Source organism: Capra hircus (genome assembly GCF_001704415.2).
Source record: "Capra hircus breed San Clemente chromosome X unlocalized genomic scaffold, ASM170441v1, whole genome shotgun sequence".
NCBI classification, from domain to species: domain Eukaryota; kingdom Metazoa; phylum Chordata; class Mammalia; order Artiodactyla; family Bovidae; genus Capra; species Capra hircus.
This window is the reverse complement of record NW_017189516.1, coordinates 8,100,972-8,125,864: the sequence shown is the minus strand read 5'-3', so window position 1 is coordinate 8,125,864 and position 24,893 is coordinate 8,100,972. Positions and strand designations below refer to the sequence as shown.

The 24,893-nt window shown below is 37.0% G+C and overlaps 1 pseudogene; it reads left to right on the top strand.

Moving 5' to 3' along the window:
- The window catches only part of LOC108634286, a 35,341-nt pseudogene extending 16,491 nt beyond the window's left edge, over nucleotides 1-18,850 (top strand).
- The last annotated feature ends 6,043 nt before the right edge of the window (nucleotides 18,851-24,893 follow it).

Genomic DNA, 24,893 nt, shown 5'->3' with positions numbered 1-24,893 from the left:
ATATATCATCCTACTCTCCCCTTCTACTTTCGATGCTTTTTGATTAGTAGTCACCTGTTCATCTTACTGGGGTTCGCTACATGTGAGGAGTCATTTTTCTCTTGCTGCTCTCAAGATTTTGTCTTTGTCTTTTAATATTTTTACCATGATGTGTCTTGGTATTGATTTCTGCATTTATTCTACTTGCAGTTCTCTGAGCTTCTTAGATTGTAGATTAATGTTTTCCATCAAAACTCAGAAATTTTCAGCCATTATTTATTTGAATATTTTTCTGCTCCTTTTCTTCTCTCTTCTCCTTCTTCTGATATTCTCTTTGTGCATATTTTGGTGCATTTAATGTTGTTGTACACATCTCTGAGGCTCTGTTAATATTTCTTCATTCTTTTTTCTCTTTATTAGGAAGATTGCATAATTTCTATTGATCTATTTTCAAGTTCACCATTTTTTTCTTCTGCTAGTTCAAGTCCACTCTTTGAAGCCTACTGGATCTCTTATAGTGAATTTTAATTTTGTTATTATACTTTTAAACTCCAGAATTTTGATTTTTAAAACTAATTTATATTTTTAATGGTATTTTCTTTTTATTGAAACATTGTCATCCAGCAAAAGAGACACAGATGTATAGAATAGTATTTTGGACTCGGTGGGAGAGGGTGAGGGTGGGAAGATTTTGGAGAATGGCATTGAAACATGTATATTATCATATGTGAAACAAATCACCAGTCCAGGTTCAATGCATGATACAGGATGTTTGGGGCTGGTGCACTGGGATGACCCAGAGGGATGGGATGGGGAGGGAAGTGGGAGGGGTGTTCAGGATGGGGAACACATGTACACCCATGGCGGATTCATGTCAATGTATGGCAAAACCAATACAGTATTGTCATTAGCCTCCAATTAAAATAAATAAATTTATTTTAAAAAATAAAATTAAATTAAAACTTCAAAAAAAGGAACATTGCCATCACACCTTTCTTTAATTGTTTAAGTAAAGTTTTATATAATACTTTGAACATATTTAGTATAATACCAATTCTGAAATATTCGTCTTCTCAACTGATATCTAGGCCCTCTCACTGGCAGTTTCAGTTTCTTCTTTTTTTCCCATGTATGGGAAAAACCCATGTATGAGTTATATTTCCTGTTTTTCCTTTTTTTGCATGTCTAATTGTAGCAGCTCTGTGTACTGACCCTTCCTTACTCAGGGTTTATTGTTGTTTGCTTATTTGTTTAGTGATATGGGTAGACTATTTTAATGAAGTCTATTTCCCCTATAGTGAGCAGTTCCCCATTAATGTCATTCCTCAAAAAGCACAGCTTTGGGCATTCATACAGTCACCCTGAGATGACAGTGGTTTTAGCAGAGATCTTTTTTTCTCTTTCTCTGATGTCTCTGTTAAGCTATCTACCTCTGCTGGTAACACACAGAGCTATTAGGAATCAGTAATTGCCAAGTAATTACCCTGCTGCTTTTGAGATTGCCCTATGTCATATATTGCTCTTCAGTCCAATCTAATTAAATTTGTGCCCCTTTGTAGAGGTAGGTTTTGAGGCCAGCCTTTGAGTTTTGTTCTGACTACAGGAGGACTATTCTTATTTCTTTCCCTCATTCTCTCTAGTAAATTGGTCTATGATTAGTTTTGCTTGGTCTCATGAAACTACTAGCCTCTTCTTTTTTTTTAATTTTTAAAAAAATTTTTATTTTTACTTTATTTTGCTTTACAATACTGTATTGGTTTTGCCATACATTACTACCAAAATCTCCAGCATTTCAAAAGCACCCTTTGGCTTAAACTTCCCCATACCATGTTTCAATAAACTCAGTTCCCCTGGGGAGAGCATCAGAATTTGCTGTTCTTATGGATCACCTTTCTTCCTGGGGAAAATCTCTGTATCACTGCTCCAGAGCTGGAACTGGCATCAGTGGTCTGTTTCAGAATGACACACCTACTTTAAAGCACAGTGTGTCTTGGCCTCTCTTGCTGTGGGAAATAGCCTATAAGTCAACTGGAGTGAGGGTAACTGGGGGCGAGTGTTTTTGATCTGACATGCCTAGGTTAGAGCTTCCATACTATGATTTAAAGCTGGCTAGAGGAAGGGAGCCACAATCCTCTCAACCATGCTTAGATGAAACAGAGCTTCAAAATAGATCTGAGGACAATAAGAAATGCTGGTTGCCCACCCCTCCTGGGGAAAATCTTCATCTTCTTGGATGCATCTGTCTGCAGTGGAGCTTGTCATTGAACTTGAGATTATCACTGTTTTTTAAAACCAATTTTTAGTAGATTTTATTGTATGTGCTGCCAACTGTATATTTTCTTTGGTGAAGAATCTGTTCAAGTCTTTGGCCCATTTAAAAAAAAACTGAGTTCTTTGTTTATTATTAAGTTGAGAAAATTAGTTATATATTCTTTACTGAATATGTGATTTGACAATATCTTCTCTCAACTGATTTTTTTTACTAAAGTACAAAGGCAATTCAATGGAGAACTGATAGGATTTTCAATAAATAGTGCTGGAGAAATTGGATATCTGTATGGGAAAAAGGCAAACCATGACCTCTACTTCACATCATACCCACACACAAATGAAATGTGAAGCAAGATAAAGCTAGGTTTTCAGAATTGTGGCATGAGGGACTTGGCACATTACTGCTCCTCTTAATTCACTATTTTTTATTGCTCTATAGTATTCCACTGAATGGATATACCACTGTTTATTTATTTCATGGTATGTAAATAATACTCCAATAAAGCTGCTTTTAAAAAGTATGAACATAAATGCATTTAACAGTTTGGCTGAATCTCAAAAGCTTTCTGTTGATTTGAAGAAGTCAAACAAAACAGTATATACTGTATGGTTTCACATACTGAAATTCTAGAAAAGATTAAACTAACCAACAGTTACAGAAAACAGAAATAGCTTCATAGGGCTGGGGATTAGGGAAGGAAATTGACCATCATGAGGCCTGCAGCAATTTAGGGGAATTCTATATCTTGATTGGGGTGGTGTATATATCAATGCTGATTCAACTGTAGACATAAAACAAAATTTTAGGTGATTGAAAAAACAGGGCAGCCCCCATCCCAGACCCACATAAAAATCAGAGAGCCCATCTTGCCTTCAATGATGAGAACCAAGGCTGCTTCATCTCTACTTGGTGTAAGACAAAACTCAGTTGAAGAATTTGGAGGCCACCTCAGAGACTCTGTCTTCTAGGGATGCAATGTAGACTAACCAATTCTTAGCCAGACTAACAAAGCCCCTCAAATTTATATTGGGTATTATTTACTCTGATGTCATCTAAATATATACACTGCCCATGTTCATAGAACAGATTCTAAAAAGCTTAACTTTTTACTCCTAGACTTAAAATCTCTTTTTTTGAAAATGATTCAGTCTTACTCTAATAAGATGCTAGGGTTAGAGGGAGGGAGGCACAACAGGGAGGGTGTCTATGTATACTTATAGCTGATTCACTTTATCATACAGAAGAAACCAACACAACATTGTAAAGCAACTATCTCCAAAAATGTTAGTATTCCTATTTTATACTCTGACATTATCAGGACCCTGTACCCTATCAATATCTGAGATCTTTCACCAACCTTTTAATGGCCATGTTTTGCCTTAAGGGCATGCAAGATATTTGAAAATACTTTTTCCCTAACCCAATCATCTATAAAAAGGGCAATTAAGAATGAGTGATACCAAGATATAATTTAATAATTGGTTTTGTTTTTCAGAGAATATTTACCATTTGAGACAACAAACGGTTGTTTTAGGAGGAATAAAAAATGATTTAAAGACATATTGAGATTTAAAGACAAAATGAGAATTAAATGAGCAAATAGTATATTATTTATCATTTGTTATGATGAACATCATCCCTAATCATAGAATTTCAATACTGACATTCTCCCCTGAGGGATGTGAGTTTTATTTCTAAGACCAGACTGGAATTATGGGTAAAGGAAACTTTCTTTCTCTCTTCTGATTCAATTTCTTAAATTTATGGAATTTTCTTTCCTTTTTTTTTTCTTTTCCCTGATTATCAAAATGGTAAGCATATAGTTTGGAAAATTTGGGAAGTATGGAGAAATATATAAAAAGAAATAAGTCACTCATCATCTCTACAGCAAGAGGCCACAAGAAACAGTAGACATATGAAAGAAAGGCAACATTATTTCCAGTTACTGAAAAATTAGCCTTGTCCCTCCACCTCCAAATGATTGACCAGCTTAATGATAATAAGCTAACTTCATTTACACCAGGATTTCATTGATACAGGGGCTTTTAGATGGAGCTGGTCATAAAAAGGGTGAACTACAGATGAAAAGGATTCTATGACAAGTTTTAACTAGAGATCATAAAATAAAGTATTAGCGATGATGGTTCCAGGGGCCAACCTCATTTCACTTCTAGTCTGTTTCTTAATCATATCCTGTTGGATGTGGTCAGTCCTGTAAGTCCTAATCCCATAAGTCCTGCCTGCTAGGTACTAACATATGATTTTTGATGATAGAAATTTGGTGTTACAGGCAGGGGCTCAGGAATAATTGTTTTGACTTAACCCATGCAAAGGTAGTAAAGGAAAGATATAAATAAGGTACAAAGATAAATAGAAATTAAAACATTACTTTGTGATTAGTGGACTTAGTGCCCAGTACTTTGGTACAGGGTTCTCTGTAAAGCTAGGTTTCAGTAAATAACCTCAGCTCAGGGTCCAAAAAGGACTTCACATTCTCCTGCCAAGTCCCAACCTTAGTAATTGACCATTGAATTGATAAGAACTCTTAACTACATGAAATATCAAGTGAAGGACACAGGAAAGCAAGATGGTTGGGCACCCAGAAGACTCTGGCTTAGTGTTTTAATATCTCTGAATGGCAAAAAGAAAAGAAAAAAAGCACTAAAGAGAAAGATCTTTCAATCCATAGTGACCAGACTAAACACACTAACAAACATGGCTCAAGGGATCCAATCAAATTACTAGGTCCTCTGTGAGGGAGGTAGTAGAGATGAGGAAGCTGTGATCCTTCTCTTTATTCTCACTTTGTGCTTAACTGTCACTCTGTGAGAAGAAACTGTACAATATGTGGATGCCTCCATAAGAGTATGGGAATCAGATGGTCCTAATTCTTTTATAGATAGGAATTTTTCTCTAATTGGATCTCAAGGGCACAAGTTTTGTCTTCAGATAGCTGGGATAGACAGGCTCACATTCTGTCTTCTTTTAGTATCACATTCATTGTAGTGGTCCCTCGAATCTCTTCATCCTTTCTAAGCCCCCCCCTTTTCTTCATTATCCATCCTACATATTTAAAATACAGTTAACTTTTGAATAACACAGGTTTGAATTGCATAAGTTCATTTATGTATGGTTTTTTTTTAAATAAATATTTATCATGTACTGTATTTCCTGGTGGCTCAGACAGTAAAGCGTCTGTCTACAATGCGGGAGACTTGGGTTCAATCCCTGGGTCGGGAAGAATCCCTGGAGAAGGAAATGGCAACCCACTCCAGTACTCTTGCCTAGAAAATCCCACGGATGGAGGATCCTGGTGTCCATGGGGTCACAAAGAGTCGGACACGACTGAGCAACTTCACTTTCATATAGTACCTGATGGGCTTCCCAGGTAGCTCAGTGGGCAAAGAATCCACCTGCCAATGTAAGAGATGGGGATTTGATCCCTGAGTTGGGAAGATCCCTGGAGGAGGGCATGGCAGCCTACTCCAGTATTCTTGATTGAAGAATCCCATGGACTGAAGAGCCTGGCAGGCTACAGTACATGGGGTTGCAAAGAGTTGGACACGACTGAAGCGACTTAGCATGCATGCATGCATGCATATAGTACATGATACAATCCAAGGGTGGTTGAATCCAAAGATGTAGAACCATGGATAAGGAATTGATTCCAACTGTAAATTTATATCTGTATTTTTGACTGAGGGGAATGTTGGTGCCCCTAAACCTCATGTTGTTCAAGGGTCAACTGTATTTTCATTTTCATTTCCCTTTGACTCTTGTATTCTTAACAATCTCATCTACTTTCTGTTTGAGAAGGTGCATGCTAAGTCGCTTTTGTCATGTCTGACACTTTATGATCCCAGGCTCCTCTTTCCATGGAATTCTTTGTGCAAGAATACTGGAGTGGATTGCCATACCCTCCTCCAGTTATGAGAAGGTACTTTACATTCATAAAAGATAGCTCTCTGAGTGAAATTTATGGCCTAACAGTCTTCACAGTATCAGTCTCTTGTTCATCTATATACACATCTCTGTCCCCAGCAAGATACTAAGGATTTTGCTCTATGTCACAGTGACTGTTGTTATCACTCTCTGCTCCAGGTTCCTTCAGACTACAAAACCTGCCTTTTAAGGAAGGTTCATCCCTTGTTCTCACAAATGACCCAATAAGGAAAGAACCCTTGACAAATTCCTAAACCAAAGCGGCTGCTGTTGATAACTTCCAAAGGCACTCACCCACTCAGTGAGTACCAGTGTATCTGCTGTCATGTCTTCTATCCTGAAACCTTGCGTTCCCTTTGGTTTTTAATAACTTGTAGTATAACATTCTTTTGCACTCTACCCCCAGAAGTAGTAGCATATGCTTCTATTTCTATTTCTTTCTATTTCTCCCTGATTTATTTCTTAAGGTTTTGTATATTCCTTACCATGCATAATGCTAACACTGTTTGTTGGGCCATATTGTCTTTCCTTTTCCTTCTCTTTCTTTTGTGTTTAAGACATTTGTTTTCTTAACATACTCCAGGCTTTACCTTAGGGGATTCCTCCCATAATAAGAACTGTAAATAAAAGAAGTTCTAGGGGCTTCCCTGGTGGAGTGGTTAAGAATGCGCTCCCAGTGCAGGGGATACAGGTTCAATCCCTGCTCCAGGAAGAGCCCACATGCCATAGAGCAAGTAAGCCCATATGCCACAACTACCGAGCCAGCACTCTTGAGCCCGCAAGCCACAACTACTTCACCCAGTACCACAACTACTGAGCCCATGCACCCTAGAACCCATACTCTGCAATAAGAGAAGCCACTACAATGAGAAGCCCATGAACTGCAACTAAGAGTAGTCCCCACTCACTGCAACTAGACAAAACCTGGGTGTAGCAATGAAAACCCAGCACAGCTAAAAATAAATAAATATTAAAAAGAAGAAAAGAAGTTCTAAGTCTGCAGAAAGCATTCAGAGTTCAAATAAAACGACCTTATCCATCTTCACATCCCTGAATAGAAGAATTTCTTTCAGGTGATATCTTTGCATCATTCCAATATCTAACCTACACCAGATCCATACATATTGAAATCTTAGTTTAGTGATTTCATCTTTTCTCCTCTTCCCTTAGAGCTCTAACTCTCTAAGTGTTATGGGCATCTTCCTCTTTGCTCCAAACTATACCTGCTTCCCCAATCACAAGTGGTGTCTCCTGAAATTCACTAAATAATGCCTGAAGTATCCTATGCTGCTCTTGTGGTCTTTCTCTCTTGATTTTTTTTCCTGAATATCTTGCAATCTGTCATGAAAAGGACTGTAATCTGCTCTTATTAATGACACTTTGTCTGTAATACTCAGAGGGCTCCTCAATAGTTTTCTGGGCCTGGGCTAGTTTGTGGGAAGAGGAGGGGCAATGAGAGGTCATTCCAGTTTACTCTCATCTTTCTTTTTCTGTTAAATCTCTTTGACCTGAGTTATCTTCCTTGACCTAATAATAGAGCATATACTCTCCTTTTTCCTACTCTATACCAAAAAGCTTTTAGGCCTGGGGACATGTGGGGGCCGGGGTTATCCTTCTTTTCCTTTTCATATAAGCCAAATTTGACCACTAAGATCTTAAGCCTTCTCAATCTTCATTTCCTGATGAACCTCTGTTTGCTTTCTGACATTTCTAAAACTAAAATGGTCTCCTAGGCTGTGATTCTCTGTTCATTTACAACACGCTGTACTTTCTCTGCCTGCTGCCAACGTCTTTAAGCTGTTGCTGTGCCAACCAGATTCTCAAAGCCAAGGCATTACTGCCACAGTCTCTTTTAGTGTATTGCCTTTTTGTTCTGACTTTTTCTTTTGAATTTTTAGTAATTTATTTCACTGTCCCCCCCCACCCCTGCAACATTAATTGTAAAAGCCGCCATATTCTTCCATGTATTTAAGGCTTTCACACTTCTTGATTTGGTTTTTAACAAAGTCTATCATCCTTTGGGGCTTTGAAATCAACAACAAGGATCATGGTATACCTGAGGGATAGCTAGAATGGATTCACAAACTTATGAAACAGGAAAGAGAGCCTTAGAAGTATGGCATGCAAGTCACACAGAATAAGGTAAGCAGCAACATAATATGGGCAGATGGCACCAACTATAAACACTTAAAGGCCTAATTGTCTCCCACTAATGACTGAGTGACTGAACTGAATTCAAAGTTCAGTTTACAGTCATGACAGAGGGACAGAATGAAAAAAGGGGGAAACAAACTATGGTATCCAAAATAATTCCATTGTATTAAAGAGAAAGGATATGTCCAAAGAAAAGACACATAAACTGTCACTGTTTGCAGATGACATGTTATTATACATATAAAATCCTAAATATTCCATCAGAAAACTATTGGATCTAATCAGTGAATTTGGTAAACTTGCAGGATACAAAACTAATGCATGAAATCTCTTGCATTCCTATACACTAACAAAAAGGCAGAAAGAGAAATTAAGGAAACAATCCCATTTACCATCACAACAAAAAAAAATGTCTAGGAATAAATCTACCTAAGGAAGCAAAAGATCTATACTTATAACATTATAATACTCCAATGAAAGAAATCAAAGAGGACACAAATGGATGGAGAAATAAACCATTTTCTTGGATTGGAAGAATCAATATAGTGAGAATGAATATACTACCCAAAGAAATCTACAGATTAAATGTAATTATTATCAAATTACCAATGGCATTCTTTACAGAATTAGAACAAAAATTTTTTTTTTTACAATTTGTAAGGAGACACAAAAGACTCCAAGAGTCAAAGTACTCTTGAGAAAGAAAAATGGAGCAGGAAGAAACAGGCTCCCCAACTCCAAATCATACTAAAAAGCTATAGTAATCAAAACAGTATGGTACTGGCACAAAAACAGAAATATAAATCAATAGTACAGGATAGAAAGCCCAGAGATAAACCCATGTACCTATGGTCACCTAATCTGTAACAAAGGAGGCAAGAATAAACAATGGAAAAAAGAGAGTATCTTCAATAAGTGGGGCTGGTAAATCTGGATAGCTACATGTAAAAGAATGAAATTAGAACACTACCTAGCACCATACATAAAAATAAAGTCAAAATGGATTAAAGACCTAAAAAGGTCTGCATAGTCAAAGCTACGGTTTTTCCAGTAGTCATGTACAGATGTGAGAGTTGAACCATAAAGAAGGCTGAGTGCCAATAAATTGATGCTTTCCCAAGAACTGATGTTTTCAAACTGTAGCTCTGGAGAAGACTCTTGAGAGTCCCTTAGACTTCAAGGAGATCAAATCAGTCAGTCCTAAAGGAAATCAACCTTGAATATTCATTGAAGAGACTGATGCTGAAGCTGAAGCTCCAATACTTTGGCCACCTGATGGGAAGAGCTGACTCACTGGAAAAGATCCTGATGCTGGGAAAGATTGAGGACAGGAGGAGAAGTGGCAACAGAGGGTGAGATAGTTGGATGGTATCACCGACTCAATGGACATGAGCGTGAGCAAACTCCAGGAGACAGGGAAGGACAGAGAAGCCTGGCTTGCTGCAGTCCATGGGGTCACAAAGAGTCGCACACGACTTAGTGATTGAACAACAGCAACAACAACAAATGCAAGACCAGATACTATAAAACTCTTGGAGGAAAACATAGGAAAAACACTCTTTGACGTAAATCACAGTAAGATCTTTTTTGAAGCACCTCCTAGAATAATGAAAATAAAAACAAAATAAATAAAAAAGGCCTACATAGTCAAACCTATGGTTTTTCCAGTAGTCATGTACGGATATCTGGTTTGACATAGCTTTCCTTCCAAGGAGCAAGCATCTTTTAATTTCATAGCTGCAGTCAACATCTGCAGTGATTTTGAAGCCGAAGAAAATAAAATCTGTCACCGTTTCCATGTTTTCCCCTTCTGTTTGCCATGACATGATGGGAGGGATGCCATGATCTTAATTTTTTAAATGTTGAGTTTCAAGCCAGCTTTTCACTCTCCTCTTTCACCCTCATAAAGAGAGTCTTTAGTGGTCACTTTGGCAGCACAAATACTAAATTTGGAATGTACAGAGATTAGCATGGCCCCTGTGCAAGGATGACACACAAATTTCTGAAGCATTCCATAATTTTAGACATAGAGAACAGACTTGTGGACACAGCATGGGAGAAGGAAAGGGTAGGATGAATGGAGAGAGTAGCATGGAAAAATATCTACTACCATATGTAAAATAGATGGTCAGTGGGAATTTGCTATATGACTCAGGAAACTCAAACCAGGGCTCTGTGACAACCTAAAAGTGGTGGGATGGGGTGGAAAGTAGGAGGAAGTTTTAAGAGAGAGGGCATATATGTGTACCTATGACTGATTCACGTTGGTGTATGGCAGAAACCAACACAATATTGTTAACCAAGTACCCTTCAATTAAAAATAAATTTTTAAAAAGAGACTCTTTAGTTCCTATTCACTTCTGCCATTAGAGCGGTAAGTAAGTATTAGTCACTCAGTGGTGTCCAACTCTTTGCAACCCCATGGACTGTAGCTCAGCAGGCTCTTCTGTCCAGCGTGCTCCAGGTGAGAATACTAGAGTGGGTTGCCTGTGCTCTTCTCCAGGGGATCTTCCCAACCCAGGAATTGAACACATTCCTGTCCATTTTAGTTCACTGATTCCTAAGATGTTGATACTCAACCTTGCCATCTCCTGGTTGACTACATCTAATTTACCTTGATTCATGGACCTAACATTTCAGTTTCTTAAGCAATATTGTTCTTCATAGCATCAGACTTTACTTTCATCACCAGACACATCCACAGCTGAGCGTTTTTTGCACTTTGGCCCAGCTGCTTCAGTCTTACTGGAGCTATTAGTAACTGTCCTTCACTCTTCCCCAGCAGCATATTGGACACTTTCTGACCTGGAGGGCTCACCTTCCAGTGTAATATCTTTTTGCTTTTCATACTATCCAAAGTGGTCTCCAGGCAAGAATACTGGAGTGGTTTCCTTCTCCAGTGGGCCATGTTTTGTCAGAACTCTTCATTTTCAACCATCCATCTTGGGTGTCCCTGAGAAGCATTGTTCACAGCTTTTTTTAGTTACACAAGCCCATTTGATATGATAAGGCTATGATTCATGAAGTGGCTCAGTGGTAAAGAATCTGCCTGTCAATGTGAGAGACTCAGATTCAATCTCTGGGCTGGGAGGACCCCCTGGAGAATAAAATGACATCCCACTCAAGTATTCCTTCCTGGGAAATCCCAGGGACAGAGGAGGTTGGAGTCTACAGTTCATGGGGTCACACACACACACACACACACACACAAGTACACAAATATGTGGCAAGTAAACAATACACTACTAAACTAGCAATGGATCAGTGACAAAATCAAAGAGAAAATCAGAAAACACCTATAGACAAATGGAAATGAAAATGTAATTTTCATTTATATTTGTAAATGAAAGCACAACGGTCCAAAATCTATGGGATTCAGCAAAAGCAATTCTAAGAGGAAAGTTTATAACAATACAATCTTACCTCAAGAAACAAGAAAAATCTCTAATAGATAATCTAACCTTACACCTAAAACAACTAGACAAAGAACAAAAAAAAACCTAAAGATAGTGAAAGAAAAGAAATCATAAAGATCAGGGCAGAAATGAATGTAACAGAGGCATAGAAAACAATTGCAAAGATCAATGAAACTAAAAGTTGCTTCATTGAAAAGATAAACATAATTTATAAACCCTTAGCCAGACTCAGCAGGGAAAAAAGGGAGAGGGCTCAAATCCATACAATTAGGAACGAAAAAGCAGAGTTACAACTTGCACCATAAAAATACAAGACAACATAAGAAAGCAACTGTATGCCAATAAAATGGACAACCTAGAAGAAATGGACAAATTCTTAGAAAGATGCAGTCTCCCAAGACTGAACCAGGAAGAAATAGAAAAAATGAAAAGAATAATCACAAGCACTGAATTGAAGCTGTGATGAAAAATTCCCAAAAAACCAAAGTCCAGGACCTGATAGCTTCACAGGTGAATTCTATCAAGCATTTAGAGAATTAACACCGATCCTTCTGGAACTGTTCCAAAATATTGCAGAGAAGGAAAACTTCTAAATGTATTCTGTGAGGCCACCATCATGCTGATACCAAAACTAGCCAAAGATGCCACACACAAAAGAAGAAAATTACAGGCCAATATCCATGATGAACATAGATGCAAAAATCCTTTGCACATTACTAATGTTTTGAATCTAACAATACATTAAAAGACCATATACCATGATCAAGTAGGATTTATCCCAGGGATGCAAGGATTTTTCAATATCCACAAATCAATCAATGTGGTACATTACATCAACAACTTGAAAAATAAAAACCATTTAATCATCAAAAAGAATAAAATAAACCTAGAAATAAATCTGCTGAAGAATACAAAAGACCCATACTCTGAAAACTGTAAGATGCTAATGAAAGTAATCGAATAAGACACAAACAGATGGAAAGATATATTCATGGATTGGAAGAATGAATATTTTCAAAATGACTATACTACCCAAAGCAATATAGAGAGTCAATGCAATGCCTATCAAATTACTAATGGCATTTTTCACAGAACTAGAACAACAAATTTTAAAATTTATTTGGCGACACAACAGACCCTGAATGGCCAAAGCAATTTTGAGAAAGAAAAACAGTTAGAGAAATATAACTCAGCCATAAAAAGAATGAAACAATACCATTTGCAGCAAATGGATAGACCTAGGAAGTGTTATACTGAGTGAAGTAAACCAGACAGAAAGACAAACATTATATGACATGGCTTATGTGTGGAATCTAAAAAATTAATACAAACAAACAATTTATGAAACAGAAACAGACTCACAGACTTAGAGAACAAACTTGTGGTGGCTGGGGGAAGGGAAAGAGGAGAAGGGATAGTTAGGGAGTTTGGGATGGACACGTACGTACGCACTGCTACATTTAAAATGGATGACCAACAAGAGCTTACTGTATAACACAGGGAACTCTGCTCAATGCTACGTGGCAGGCTGGATGGGTGGGGAGTTTGAGGGAGAGTGGATACATGCATATGCATGACTGAGTCTCTTTGTTGTTCATCTGAAACTATCACAACATTGTTAATGGGCTATACTTCAATACAAAATAAAAGTTTTAAAGAAAAGTTATTTGTATATTTTACTATGAGTATTAACATATATTTTGTCCATTTTTCTTTCTTTCCTTTTGTTGGAGACTTTGGGATTCTAGTTACCCAACCTAGTTCCAGGCTCTTGACAGTGAATGTGCTGAGTCCTAACTATTGGAGTATTGGGGGATTCCCTTGCCCATTTTTCTATTAAGTGATTTTGGTAATTTCCCTTACTAACTATATATTAAGGAAATTAACTGTTTGTTATATGTGTTGCAAACTATTCCCCTGTTTCTCATGTGCCTTTTGATTTTATTTATAGCATTTTTCCCATGCAGGAAATAAAGCCCATGATTTTTATGTAGTCAAATTCATCAATCTTTTCTCTAGTAAATTCATTATTTTGCTTATTTTAAGTTTTTTTATTAAAATATAATGTACATAAAAGTGATTATTATCACATGTCATAAATGTAGTTCAATGAATTTTTGTAAACTGAATACTTCCCTGTAACCAGCATTCAGATCAATAAATAGAACATGAACAGTATCCATGGGTACTCCCACACAGTCACTACCTGTTCTCTCCCACACAAGGTAGTAAATTAGTTTTATAAGGTTTCATTTTTTAATGTAACATTCCAAAACTCCTTTTTAGGGAAAAGAGTGAATCCAGGAATGCATTTTATCTTTTTAAATGACTAGTTAGTTGTCCCAACACCATTTATTAAGTAATAAATAAATAATAAACCTTTTCTCCACTGACAGGAAATTTTACCTTTATCATATATCAATCTCTTTTATGTATTTGAATCTATTTCTAAATTCTTTTATCCACTGATGTGATTATCTCTTCATGGTTTCTAGCAGAGAAATGACACAGTCTATGCTTTCAAAAGATCATTTTGGCTGTTGTGTGGAGAATGGACTATATGGTGGGATAGTGCGCACGGTGCAAGCAGGGAGTAAGGATATTGTAGTAATCTAGGTGAGAGATAACAGTGGCTTAGAATAGGAAGTTACAGCAGAACAGAGAAAAGTGGTCATAGATGAGGTAAGATTTGGGCATTTAATTCATATATCAGTACCACAGAGTTCTTTTAATTTCTGTATCTTTATAATATACTTTAATATCTCATGAGACCAATTTCCTCCTCATTAGTATTTTTTCCAGAATTTTTCTTACTTTTCTTGATATGAGCTTTTCTTTATATTAGCTTAAGAATCAGTTTTTTCAGTTTCAAAAAATTCTATTGTTGTCTTTAAAAGATCATAGTAATACATACAAGAAAGAACATCTTTGTACTATGAGTAGTCCCATCCAGTAACTGAACATTGAAGACTCTGTGATTGTCAAAAATATATAAAAGGTTTCTTCATACAGATCTTTTAAGTTTCATATTTTTAAGTCCTGAGGGTTTTAATTGTTGCCATTTGAAACTGGACATTTTCTACCATTATATCTTTATTACCAGTTATTATCACAAATACACAAAAGGACAAAAAATCAGACACCCATGTTTTTATTATCTAGACTTAACTGAATGTTGACATTTTTCATACTTGCTTCAGATCATTTTAATCTTATTTTAAAATCGAAGTATTATTGATTATAATGTTATAGGTTACAGATGGACAATATAATGATTCACAATTTTAAAGGTTATATTCTATTTATAGTTATTATAAAATATTGGCTATATTCCTGGTGTTGTTCATTATACCCATGTAGCTTATTTTATGCCCAATAGTTTGTACCTCTTAATCCTTTATCCCTATATTGTCCCCCCCCACCTACTTACTTCTCCCCACTGATAACCACTGGTCTGTAGATATCTTCAATTTTACTGAATATTGACTCACTTTATGAATAGCAGTTAGTTCAGTGCACAAATATTTATTTACTCCACAATATGTGCCAGACATTATTCTAGAAGCTGTGTTACAAGAGTGAACAAACAAGACAAAATCTACTGCATTCTGAAGAGTACATTGAAGTTGGGGGAGATAGACAAAACTCAAAATATCTAAAGAAAATAGAGAATGTGTTATATCAGATAAAGTAGAAAAAAAATAAGACTGGGAAAATGAATATAGAGTGCAATGGTGGTTAATCTTAATTGTTAACTTGGCTAGGTTATACTACCCAGTTTTTTAATAGAATACTAACCTAGATGTTGCTGTGAAGGTATTTTACAGATGTGGTTAACATCTACAATTAGTTGACTTAAAGATTACCCTAATTAATGTGGGTGCTTGCGTGTATGCTCAGTTGCTCAGTTCTGTATGATCAAAGATGCAATAACAGAAATTCTAGCATGCTAGGTTCCTCTGTCCGTGACATGTTCCAGGCAAGAATATTGGAGTTGGTTGTCATTTCCTTCTCTAGGGGATCTTCCTGACCCAGGGATTGAACTTGTGTCTCCTGCATTGATAGGTGGATTCTTTACCACTGAGCCACCTGGGAAGCCCTAAATAATGTGGGTGGACCTCACCAATCAGTTGAAAGTCTTAAGAGAAAACCTGAAGTTTCTTGGAGAAGAAAGAATTCTACCTCAAGATTGCAGCATTACTTTTTTTTTTTTTTTTTGGCAGCATCACTTCTTGCAGTTTCCTGCCTGATGACCTGCCCTATGGATTTATGACTGACAGTCCCTGCAATTGTGTGAGCCAGTTCCTTAAGATAAATATCTTATTATAAATATATTAATACATTGAATATAAATTTATACATATATAAATTATGTCCTATTTATTCTGTTTATCTGAAGAACCATGACAAATGTACAGTTTGGCTTGAGAGGACAGAATCTTAAGGATAAGTTTTCATTTTTATTATTGTTGTTGTTTTGGCCATGCCACACAGCACGTGGTATCTCAGTTCCCTGAGCAGGGATGGAACCTGTGCCCCCTACAGTGGAAGCATAGAGTCTTAACCACTAGATCACCAGGGAAGTCCCAAGGATAAGTTTTATGAGTTGGTTCTGGAGTTTCTGGAATTGCTTCTCTAATCTATTAGGTTTAAATACATGAATGACTCTATTTACTGTGGTAAAGAAGGCACTGGGGAAAAATAAATAATCAGACTTGCAGGAATTATTGATCATGAGCTCTGAAATGACATTAATTCTAGGAGAACCAAAAGAACAGTATACTCCACTAGTCAAAGTAAGGCTCATGCATGTCAAGTGATAATGGGTAGCTCAGGTCCATCTCACAGTGGACACAGTGGGTCCTCAAATCTATCTTGTGGTTATTTTTCTGATCTGGAATGCATAGTTGGAATAGATATAGTCAGTAACTGGCATAATCCTTTAATTGGTTCCCTAATCTATGTAGTGAGGTTTATTATGGTAGGAAGGGCTAAGAGGAAACCACTAGAACTGCTTCTACCAGAAAAATAGGAAACCAAAGCAACACCACATTTCTAGAGGAACTGCAGAGATTAGTGCCACCATTAATGACTTGAAGATGAAGGGGTGTTAATTACCACCACACCCCCATTTAGTTTGCCTATTTGGCTTATGTAAAAGACAGGTGTGCCTTAGAAAATGACAATGGATTACCATAACCTTAACCAGATGTTGAGTCCAATTGCTGTTGCTATTCCAGATGTGGTTTCTTTGCTTGAGAAAACTAATATATCCCTTGGTATCTGGTGATATTGCAGTTGTTGATCTGGCAAATGCCTTTTATCAATGCCTGTTAGTAAACACCACTAGAAGCAGTTTGCTTTCAACTTCCAAAGCAGCAATACTGTCTTGTTGCAAGTATATCAATTGCTCCACTCCTAATTTTCATACTTTATAGAGATCTTTATTGCCTTTTACTTCTATAAGACACCACACTACTTCATTACGTTGATGACATTGTGCTGATTGGACCTGGTGAGCCAGAAGTGGAAACTACTCTAAACTTACTGGAAAGACATTTATGTGTCAGAGGGTGGGATATAAATCCTACAAAATTCAGGGGCTTTCTATCTCAGTGAAACTTCTAGGGGCTCAATGGTATTATGTGAAGATATCCTTAGGATGGCTAAGTTGCTGCATCTGACCCCTCCTACAACCAAAATATAGACCCAATGCCAGGTGGGACTTTTTGGATTTTGAAGTTATGTTCCTCATTTGGATGTGCTACTCTGATCCATTTACCAAGTGATCTAGAAAACCACTAGTTCTGCATGGAGCCCAGAAGAAGAGAAGTCTTTGCAACAAGTTCAGGCTGCTGTACAAAGAGCTCTGCCATTGGGCCATATGATCTAGCAGATTCAGTGTCACTTGAAGTGGTATTTGTCAGTGGCAGATAGGGATTCTACTTGGGGCCTTTGGTAGGACCTTATAAGTCAATCATAGTGTATGCCCTTAGGATTTTGAAGCAAAACCCTGCCTCTGCAGATAACCACTCTCCTTTGGAGAAATAGCTTTTAGCTGCTTGCTATTGGGCTTTAGTAGAGACTGAACACTTAACCATGAGCCACAAAATTACTATGAGACCTGAGATGCTCATCATGAAGTGGATATTGATTCCCCCACAAACCTATAATGTTGACTATGCACACTGGCACTCCACTAGCAAATAGAAGTGGTATATAAAATTATGCTTTAGCAGGCTCTGAAGGCACAGGTAAATTAAAGAAAGAAATGTCTCAAATGCTTATGGCCCCTACTACTTCTATTACCTCCTTTCTCTCAACCTATATCTATTGCCTCATGGGGAGTTCTCTACAATCATTTGACTGAAGAAGAGAAAATTTGGGCCTGCTTGATATACATGCATATCAAGATGGTTCTGTTTGATATACATGCAACACTTAAAAGTAGACTGTTCCACCACTACAACCTCTTTGTGGGACATCCCTGAAGGACAGTGATGAAGTGAAATCTTTCCATTGCACAGAACTTTGAGCAGTGAACATGCTTGTTCATTTTTACTTTGAAACAGAAATGGTCAGAGGTATGAGTGTGTATATACCAATTCATAGACTGTAGCCAATGATTTAGATGGGTAAGCAGGGGCTTGGAAGGAACATGATTGGAAAATTGGTGATGAAGAGGTCCAGGGAAGACGTATGTGGGTAGGCCTCTGTGAATGGGCAAAACCCTTCACAAAACTGGATATTTGTGTCCAATGTGAATACTCACCAAAGAGTGACATCAGCAGAGGAAGATTTTTATAATTAAGTGGATAAGATGATCTGTTCTCTGGATAGCCATCAGCTACTTTCCTCAGCCACTCCTGTCATTGCTCAAGAGGCTCATGAACAAAGTGGCCATGGTGATAGGGATGGATTTATGCATGGGCTTAGAAACATCAAGTTCCACTCATCAAGGACAACTTCTCTCCACCCACTGCTCAGTGCTCAGTCTGTTAGCAGCAGAAACCATTGCTTTGTCTATGATCAGACACAATTTCCAGGGGTGATCAAGCCAGTTATTTGGTGGCAGGTGGCTTATTAATATATTTGACCACCTCTATCACAGAGGGGACAGCCCTTTAGTTTTACTGGAACAAATGCATTAGATATGGACTTGTCTTCCCACCATTCAGTTCTTCTGCCCAAAATACACTCTGTGGACTTACAGAATGCCTTACCCACTACCATGTATTCAAACAGCATTGCTTCTGATCATGGATCTCATTTCATAGTACTTGAAGTGTGGCAATGGGGCCATACTCATGGAATTCACTAGTCTTATCATGTTTCCCCTCATCCTGAAGCAGCTGGGTTGGTAGAAGCATGGAATGGCTGTATGAAGGCTCAATTACAGTACCATCTGGGTGACAATATTTGCAGGGCTGAGGCATGTTCTCTAGGAATTTGTACATACTCTACATCAGCATCCAATACATGGTGCTATTCCTCCTATAGCCAAAATTTATGGGTCTAGGAACCAAGGGGTGGAAATGGGAGTGGCACCACTACTATTACCATAGTTATCCAATAGCATAAATTTGGCTTTCTGTTTCTGCAACGTTATGCTCTGCAGATCTACAGGTCTTAGTTCCAAAGACTGGAATGCTTCCACCAGGAGACACAACAGTGCATTGTACTTGTAGTTAAGAGTGTCACCTTGCCACTTTGGGCTTCTCATGCCTTTGAATCAATAGACAATGAAGGGAGATACTTTATTGGCTAAAGTGATTGATCTTGATTACTAAGGAGAAACTGAACTCTACACCACAATGGAGGTAAGGAAGAGCTTGTATGGAATACATTAGGTTTCTTAAGGCATCTCTTAATACTACTATCCTTGTGATTAAAATCAACGTAAAACTATAATAATTCAATTCAGTGGGACTACTAATGGCTCAGACCTTTCAGGAACGAAGGTTTGAATGGCTTCATCAGGCGTAGAACCGCAGTCAGCTAAGGTGCTTGCGAAGGTCAAAAGGAAAATGGACTAAGAAGTGGAATAAGGTAGTTATGAACACCAGTTATGACCATGTGACCAGTTGCAGAAAAATGGCTATAATTGTTATAATACATAACCCTTATTTTTATGAATATGTTTGGGTGTATATTTATGTCAAATGCCTTTCTCCCTCCATTATCTTCTCATAGAACATGAGATGCATTAATGATAATTAAATTTATATCATAGCATTTGAGTTACAGGATATCAAGGAGAGGAATGACTCAAAGACTGCATACTCTTATGGTGAAAAAGTTAGCTCATTTTTCAGTTTTAAATGACTTTGTTATTGTATTTATTTAGAGATGTGTATATGGATACCCACTGGACAAGGGTGAGACTGTGATAGTTTATGTATCAACTTGGCTAGTTTATTGTATCCAGTTATTTAATCAAGCACTTACATAGGTGATGGTGTAGGCTAGATGTAGTTAAAATATGCAATCAGTTGACCTGAAGTAAAGATTACATTTGATAATGTGAGTGAGCTTCATCAATTAGTTGTAGGATATGAGAAAAAACTGAGATTTCCTGGAGGAAGAAATTCTGCCTCAAGGCTGAGGTATCACATTCTGCCTAATTTCCATCCTGTGGGGTTTGCCCTAGATCCCACTCAAGACTGCAGCATCAACTCTTCTTGAGTTTGCAGCCTGCTGGCCTGGTCTACAGATTTCAGATATGCCAAGTCCCACAGTCACAATCACACGATCACATGTTCTAATTTCTTAAAATAAAATTATATATATAAACATATATATTATGTTTCTCTGGAGAACCCTGACTGATGTAATTGTGCAGGTGCAATTTTAAATAAGATGTTTAGGAAAGGTGGCATTTGAGTACCATTTATGTTTCCAATAATAGTTTATGCCTTTTTACTGTTTAAAAATTATTTCTTTATTTTTATTTATTAAACTTTCATTTTAGATAGTGTAGATTCACAGTTTTTTATGGTTCCACTATATATTACAATTATTTTTTAAGTAGATAAGTTAAGATTTTTCATTGGAGTTTCAATATCAAACTCAATTAATAGAATGAATAGACAGAAAAGTAGGAAGATACAGATCTGAAAAGCACTATGAACCAATTCAACATAATTAAGATTTATATAATTTTCACACAACCACAGGATACAAATTTTATTCAAGTGCCCATAGATTATAAACCAGGAAACATTGGAACATATCCAGGGACATGAAACAAGGTGCAAAAGTTTCATGGTCTAAAGGTTTTGAAACTGTAGAGTCTGTTCTCTTATCACTGTGGAGTTACATTAATAATCAATATCAAAAGATATTTGAAAATAACCATTCTGGTTCAAGATGGCAGAGTAGAAGGATATGCACTCATCTCCCCCTGCAAGAGCACCAAAATTACAACTAGCTGTTGAACAACCATCAACACTGGAACTCACCAAAAAAGTATACCTCAAGTTCAAAGACAAAGAAGAAACTGCAGCAAGATGGTTGGAGGGGCACAATCACAATAAAGTCAAATCCCATACCCACCAGGTGTGTGACCCTCAAACTGGAGAACAATAATACCAAAGAAGTTCTCCCACCGTTGTGAAGGTTCTGAACCCCATGTAAGGCTCCCAGCCTGGGAATCTGACAAAAGGACTGAGAATCCCCAGGGAATTGAAGGCCAGCGGGATTTGATTACAAGACTTCCACAGGACTAGGGGAAACAGACACTTCAGTCTTGGAGGGCACAAACAAAACCTTGCATGCACCAAGACTCAGAGGAAAGGAACAGTGACCCCACAGGAGAATGAACCAAAACTACCTGCTAGTGTTGGAGGGTCTCCTGTGAAAGTGTGGGTGGGCAGGGCCTCACCACAGGGATGGGGGCACTGGCAGCAGCAGTCCTGAAATATCCCCCATGGTGTAAACCCTCTTGGAAGTCGCCATTAACCCAACCACAGAGCAGGTAGACCCAAGGTCTGGGTCACTTATGGTAAAAAAACTACCAGGGAAGGAGTGCAACCCCACACATCAGCAGATAATTGGATTAAAACTTTACTAAGGCAAGACCCAGTTTTTCCCACTAGCAGTCCCTCCCATCAGGAAGCTTACACAAGCCTCTTAGCCTTCTTCATCAGAGAGCAGACAGAAGAAACAAGAACAACCATAGTCTCACAGCAACTAAAACAAAAATCACATTACAGAAAGTTAATCAGCATGAAAAAGCAGAAAGTTATGTCCCAGATGAAGGGACAAGTTAAAACCCCAGAAAAACAATTAATTGAAGTGGAGATAGGCAACCTTCCAGAAAAAGAATTCAGAATAATGATAGTGAAGATTCAGGATCTCAGGAAAACAATGGGGAAGATGCAAGAAATGTTTACCAAAAGCCTGTAAGAACTAAAGAACAAACAAACAGATGAATAGTACACTAGAGGGAATCCATAGCAGAATAACTGAAGCAGAGGCACCGATAAATGACCTGGAGGAGAGAATGGGGGAAATCACTGCCGCAGAACAGAAAGTAGAAAAAATGATGAAAAGAAATTAAGACATCAGCCCCAAGCATCCTGTATCCTGCATCGAACCTGGACTGGCGATTTGTTTCTTATATGATATTATACATGTTTCAATGCCATTCTCCCAAATCATCCCACCCTCTCCCTCTCCCACAGAGTCCAAAAGACTGTTCTATACAAGGGGAGGGAGTTGAGAGGGTGGTTCAGGATAGGGAACACATGTACACCCATGGCGGATTCATGTTGATGTATGGCAAAACCAATACAATATTGTAAAGTAAAAATAATAATAATAAATAAATGATAAATGGTTAAAAAAAAGAAATTAAGACAGCCTAAGAGACCTCTGGGGCAACATTAAGTGTTGTCCCCTACATTATAGGGGTCCCAGAAGGAGAAGAAAGAGAGAAAGGACCTGAGAAAATCCTTGAAGAGATGATAGCTGAAAAATTCCATAACATGGGAAAGGAAACAGTCAGCCAAGTCCAGGAAGCACAGATAGTCCCAGGCAGGATAAACTCAAGGAGGAACACACAAAGACACATAGTAATCAAACTGACAAAAATTAAAGACAGAGATAAAATATTAAAAGCAACAAGGGGAAAACAACAAATAATATACAAGGGAAATCCCATCAGGCTATCAGCTGATTTCTCAACAGAAACTCTACAAGCCAGAAGGGAATGCACAATATATTTAAAGTGATGAAAGAGAAGAACCTACAACCAAGAATACTCTGCCCAGGAAGACTCTCCTTCAGATTTGATGGAGAAATCAAAAGATTTCCAGACAAGCAAAAGTTAAGAGAATTCAGCACCACCAAACCAGCTTTACAATAAATGCTAAAGGAACTTCTCTAGGCAGAAAACAAGAGAAGGAAAAGCCCTACCTACAGAAAATAAACCCAAAACAATTAAGAAAATTATAATAGGGTCATATATATGGATAATAACCTTAAACATAATGAACTAAATGCTCTGACCAAAAGACACAGACTGGCTGAGCAGATGCAAACATGTGCATGTATGCACTTCAACACCACTCTGCTTGACCCCCCCCCGCCAAATTGTAAGTAATTATTTTATATTGTTAGGTTAGTCATGTTCCCATTATGGCTTTCAACTGTAATCATCTTTTATTTTTGGTCTGGTTATTGATTGTGAAAACTGATAAACATCATTTACTATTGTGATTAGGTAGCTATTACTCACTTAATACCATTGTGTTGGTTAACAGAAAAATAATAGAACTCTATATGACCAAAACTACCATTTAATAGAAAAACATGTAATCACTTTTAAAAATCTAGATGTATACCAGAATCATCTTGGAATTTTTTGAAAAATACAAATGCCCAGGAATTGCATTTTATTCACCAGCACTCCAGATACATTCCTAATGAGCAGTAGTGTTTAAAAACAACTGGACTCTATGAGGATCTTTTACTTTTATCTGGTTTGTTTCACTTTTTCTATTTCACATTCAGTGCTCCCGTTTCATTTAGTTTATGTTTTCCAGTTTCTCCATATCTTCTTTTTCTTGATGTTCTTTCTCAAGCCTTTATCATGCATAGTAGAAAAGCTTTTGTATACATATATACATAATGTGTACAATATATGTGTTTCAGAAAACTTATGAATTTTTGCCTAGCTAAAAATTTTATGACATTTTGATTCCACTTGTTTGACTTAATATAATTAGAATGCCAGATTTCTAATTAATAAAACAGATGTGCAACAAGCAACAAAGGTTTACTGTCTAACACAGAGAATTATAGTCAACAACTTGTGTTAACCTATAATGAAAAGTAATTTCAAAAATAATATATGTGCTTATATATAAAACTGTATTACACACAAAAAGTAATTCTATTTTTTGAAATTTAGTAATGTTTTTCTTTTTGCCAGTTTTTCTAAATGCCCTATGGAAATCTAATAACAATGTATGAGATACAAAATTTTAAATATGTTTGTGTAGCATATGATTAAGATAAATTAGTTAAATAGAAATCTATTACTTTTAAAGTATTAGTGACATAATTCAAGATCCTCCTATTCTTGTTTTTCTGTACTTGATAAAATATTCTCAGAAGAATGTTAATATGTCTCACTATGATTATATATTTTTTCTTTTCCCTGATATTTCTTCTGATTTTTGCCTTATTTATCTTTGTTTCTTTGTTAGGTGTCTAATGGTTTATGATGTCCATCTCTTTTGTGAATTGTACCTTAATATTTATCTGTTTCATTTAAAAATAAATAAATTTAATTTAAAAATAGATATTTGAAAATAACCCACATATTTTCAAGTGCAATATAGATTCAGTTTTATCGATCTTTTCTTTTACCTAGATTTTGCTCTGGTTTTCAATGTTGTTGATTTTGGCTCTTTATTATATCCTTCCTTCTTACTCTGGCTTTGTTTTGCTTTTCTTTTTCTAGTTTCTTGAGTTAGAAGTAGGATTGCTGCTCTGAGACCTTTCCTGTTTTCCAATGTAAGCAGTTAGTGCTATAAATTTCCCTCTTAGCACTTTAACTGCCATTGCACATATTTTGGTATTTTGTATTTCCATTTACATTTAGCTATTTGTTTTTCCTTTCA